At 56.4% G+C, this 5,000-nt stretch overlaps 1 pseudogene; it reads left to right on the forward strand.

The window, feature by feature from the left end:
* LOC143175517 (large subunit ribosomal RNA) overlaps nt 1-5,000 on the forward strand; it is a 10,657-nt pseudogene that overhangs the window by 2,967 nt on the left and 2,690 nt on the right.

The following is a 5,000-nucleotide window of genomic DNA, read 5'->3' on the forward strand; positions in this document are numbered from 1 at the left end:
ATTCTGTGCTAAGAATCGTGAAATTCGGACAGTGAGGGCCGAATCTATCGAGGAGATAAAGTTAGCGTCGGTTGGTGACGTCATCTGGCGTCACCTGAAACTTCGTAGACTCGTTCTCGTATTAATAACCGCGGGATCGTAGAATCGCCGCGGCCACTGGTGTAAATAAAACATTCGGACACAGTGTTGTGATTATCTCTAGTGAGTTGTCGCAAATTAAGGATATTCATCGACATATATCCCGGTATCAACGACAACAGATTTGTCGACGCCATCTTGGACGCCATATTGGCGGCCATATTGGCGGCCATATTCTGACGTCACACGCCGCCAGCAGCTCCCCTCGGCGTCGACGACGGCGCCGCCAGTAAGCAGTCCTCGCCGCAGCAGCGCCGCCATCGGCAAAATAGCGAAGCAGCCAGTCGAGCCCCATCCGCCACGCCGTCAACTTCGGCCGCGAGGCGAGATGCAGTGTCCGGGACGGAAGAGAACGTTCGAGCAGAGGTCGGAGTCGGAAAGCGACGAATACGACTCGTCCTCGTCCTCGTCCTCCGGATCCACCTTGCCGACGGATGAGCTGGACAGCCCCGTCAGGTCTGCGTACTTGGAAGGAAAGGAGGAGCGGTCGCCCGCCCGCACCGGGAAGGGGAAAAACAGGAAGGCGAAAGCTGCGAAGCAGCTAATAACTGAGCAAGCCGCAGAGACCCCGCCAGCAACTAAGGCCGCTCCCACACCCGAGGTAGCCGCAGTGACGGGGAACTCAACAGCCACGAGGAAGGAGGTGACTGGGACGAGCGACACACCCAGATCCACAGAGGCTGCGTTGAGTAAGTCCCGAAACATCAACCAATTTATCTTTAACTGTATCACCACGCAAACCGAGGCAAGCGACACCATCAAATCAGAGCTCATTAACGCAGTAGGCGAGCTGACCCACCTACTCACCCAGGCGCTCGTAGACAAAAGCAACCTCGAGGGCCAAATTAAGGCCCTCAAATCCGCGGTTCTCTCCCGCGTTACCGCCCCCACAGTCCACCATGCCGCGACACGCGCCCCCCCCACCGCGGCCCCACAGTCACCCAGATTGGCCCCCACCCCCCCCACGGCGACAAACAACAAACCCGTGGCACAACGGGAAATGACCTGGGCGGAAAAGGCCCGAATCCCTAAACGGATAATATCGATCGCGAACCCAAAACGCGATCAACCGAATATAATAAAAATCGCCCCGAGCGACTCCAAAACGTACGCCGACTCAGCGGCAACGAGGAAAGCCGTCCTGGAGATGGTCTCCCCGGAGGCCAGCAAGCTTCAGGTCCGAAGCGTCCGTCTCCTTCAGGGGAATGGTATAATTATCGAGGCCGCAAAGGGATGCGACCTCTCGACCCTCTCCGCCCACCCGAAGCTCAAGTCAGCCGGTTTCACGGCAGCGGCGCCCCCGAAGTCGAGCCCCAGAATAATTGTGTACAACGTACCGCGGACCGAAAACGACCGATCCCTGATCGAGGCGATCGTCGAGCAAAATTTCAAGGGTAAGGACAAGGCCGTCGTTAGGGAGCAAACGAAGGTCTCCTTCAAATCAGGACCCAAGGACAAGGACACCTGCAATGTCATCTTCGAGGTGTCAAATAAAGTCCGGGAACTGATAAAGAACAAGGGCATCCTCTACATCGGCTGGGAACATTGCCGCGCGAGGGACTACATTGTAGCCACGCGCTGCTATAAATGCCAATCCTTCGGGCACACGACCAAGTACTGCCGCGCCCCTAAGGAAATCTGCGGATACTGTGCCGCCGAAGGACACTCCTTCAAGGAGTGCCCAAACAAAACCAAGTCCCCCGTTTGCTCCAACTGCCGGAAGGCCGGCAAGGAGCACAAGCACTCCGTTAAGCTGGAACAATGCCCAGCGCATAAAGCGGCACTAGAGCGGGTCCTTCAACAAACCGACTATGAATAACGCCCATAGTCGTACCCATAGCCAGACCCTGAAACTGGCACAATTAAACATGCGCGGATCCCAAATCGTCTCCCTCGAAATGTCCCGCATTATGGGGGAGAAGAATATCGACATCCTGTTCATGCAGGAGCCGTACAACGTGAAGGGCAAATTCATCGGCCTCACGAATTGCACGGCAGTCACGGGCGCGGAGCCTGGCAACCGAGCCATGGCTGGTATCGCGATACGCAATCCCAACCTCGAGTCCCTTAAGCTGTCGCATCTCAGCGACGACTATTGTACGTGTATCGAGGTAACAGGACCATTTGGGAAACTGTACCTCGCTAGCGTATATTTCAAATTCTCGCACGATATCGAAAGATACCTGGCGAGAATCTCGCAAATATGCCGCTCCCTCCGCGGAAAGAGATTAATAATCGCTGCCGATGCCAACGCGAAGTCTTCGCTTTGGCACAGCACCACAACCGATCCGCGAGGCGAAGAATTGGAATGGGTCGTAACCCAGGAAAATCTAGTAGTCCTCAACGAACCCGGTAACGCCCCCACATTCCGCAACCATAAAGGATCCTCCAACGTAGATGTAACGCTGTCAAGCCTATCGACCGTCGGGTACATAGGAAGCTGGGAGGTCCATGAAAATTGGACATCCAGCGACCACAACGCAATCACCTTCACGTACAAGGCCCCCACCACAATGGGACCCGCCTCCGCGAGCCCCAGATTTAACACATCCAGGGCCGATTGGGCTAAATTCCAATCGAACCTGGAAATAATCAAAAGCAGCCTCCTCCGCGACTCCCGGCTGGACAGCAAATCTGCAATTGAGGCCTCAGCTGCGTCTCTTCAAGACGCAATCATTACGGCTGCGCAAAAATCCCTTCCGAGGAAGAAAACTTTCCCGAAGTCGGTTCCCTGGTGGACGGAAAACCTGACTCGGCTAAAGAAGAAAACTTACCGCATGCGGAAGTCCTTCCAGGTCGAGTCGGACCCTTCCATCAGGGAAGCGAAACGCGTCGCGTACCTCCAGATTCGCAGGAAGTATTCCTACGAAATTCAGACCGCCAAGCGATCAAGCTGGCGGGACTTCGTGACGGAATCCTGCGCGAAAAACCCATGGGGAGCGGCGTATAAAATTTGCGTCAAAAAGATCAGCCCCGATAAAGCCCTGGCCACTTCCCCGGTTCTGTCCGGTTCCACAATTACGTGGGAGGAGACCGCGTTAAGCCTCCTCCACGCCCTTGTTCCCGACGACGCCCCGGACACGCTCGAGTGTCAACGTCGTAAAAGGTCCGCGAGCGTAACCCCCCCGGATACCCCAGATACTTCGCCCTTCTCGGAACAGGAAATTTGCCATGCAATCGGCTCGATTCGCAATGGCAAAGCTCCAGGTTCCGACCTTATCGAGGTCCGAATGCTTAAGGCCGCTTATCCGGTCCTAATAAGCGAAATCTCAGCCCTCTTCAACGGCTGCCTGTCACAAGGCAGCTTCCCGAAGCCATGGAAATATGGCTCGATACGCGCCCTCCTCAAAAGCCCCGATAGGGACGAGTCTGCGGCCAGCTCCTACAGGCCCATCTGCCTTCTCTCGGTGGTTGGGAAATCCCTGGAGAAGCTGATCCGCGAAAGGCTGGAGCCCATTTTTCTCCACCCCGGCTATGCTTCCCCTAGGCAGTTCGGCTTCCGAAAGGGAAGGTCGACGACTGACGCCATCCGCGCCGTCCGCAGCGGGCTCGAGGGGTCAACGACAAAATACGCGCTTGCGATTTTGTTCGACATCTCGGGCGCGTTCGACAACGTATGGTGGCCCAGCGTCCTCTTTCGCCTCAAGGAGCGGAACTGCCCGCGAAACCTATATAGACTCGTCGCGGATTATCTCAACGACCGTACGGCCTCACTGATAGGGAAATTGACCCGTGTCGAGAAACAGGTAACCAGAGGCTGTCCTCAGGGCTCAATCTTAGGGCCCAGCCTCTGGAACCTTGTGTTCGATAGCCTGCTGATTACCCTGGCCAACGAGGGCGTAGAGGCGTTCGCCTACGCGGACGACCTCCTTATCCTCGTCCCAGGAAACAGCAGGCTCGAGTTGCAGGAAAAGGGGCAGCACGCGACAACCATCATTGAGAAATGGTGCGAGTCCGAGAAGCTGACCCTTTCACAGGAAAAAGCAGAGATGATCCTCTTCCGTGGTCATCTCGATATTCGAAGGCCCCCAACAATTAAGATTCAATCGAGGCAAATACGTATGGTCGAAACCGTAAAATATCTCGGCGTCTACCTCGATCAAGGCCTGAGGATCCGGACGCACGCCCGGAAAATCAGGTCGAAGTGCGCCGAGAAATATAATTCCATGGCCGCCATAGCCCGCAGGAGCTGGGGACTCAAATACGAGTCCCTAGATGTCCTTTACAAGGGACTTTTCCTGCCAATCGCCACGTACGCCGCCCCCGCGTGGAGCGACCTGGTAAATAAGACCTCAGCCTCAGAACTCCTAAGGGCGCAAAGGTACGCTCTCCTGCGTACCACCAAAGCCTATAGGACAGTATCTACCGACGCTCTACACATAATCGCTGGTGCTCCTCCGGTTGACCTCGTTATCAGACGAGCGGCAGCCCTGTATGATGCGCGAACTCCCGCCCCCGCAGCGGGCGGCGCTGTGGAGGACCCCGTCGAGGAACAAGCCTCCGAGTCCCTGCTTAGCGTATGGCAGGAGCGCTGGGATGACTCTGCCCATGGCAGATACACCCACCGCTTCCTGCCGTGCGTGAGGCAGCGGATGAGCATGGGATGGTTCTCTTTGAACCATTACATCTCCCAGATCATCTCGGGACACGGTGACTTCGCGGACAAACTCCACAGCAGAGGGCAAGCCGATAGCCCCCGCTGCCGCTGCGGCGCCCCCAACGAGACACCCAGCCACCTGTTATTCGAATGCCCTATGTATAACGCAGAACGCGAGCCCCTCCGGAACGCCCTGCGGACCAGCGGGAACTTAGATTGGCCCCCGCCCCTACCGGACTTGATTAGGGAATCGACCTTCCCGGCA

Source organism: Nomia melanderi, unplaced genomic scaffold, assembly GCF_051020985.1.
Source record: "Nomia melanderi isolate GNS246 unplaced genomic scaffold, iyNomMela1 scaffold0098, whole genome shotgun sequence".
Taxonomy (NCBI): domain Eukaryota; kingdom Metazoa; phylum Arthropoda; class Insecta; order Hymenoptera; family Halictidae; genus Nomia; species Nomia melanderi.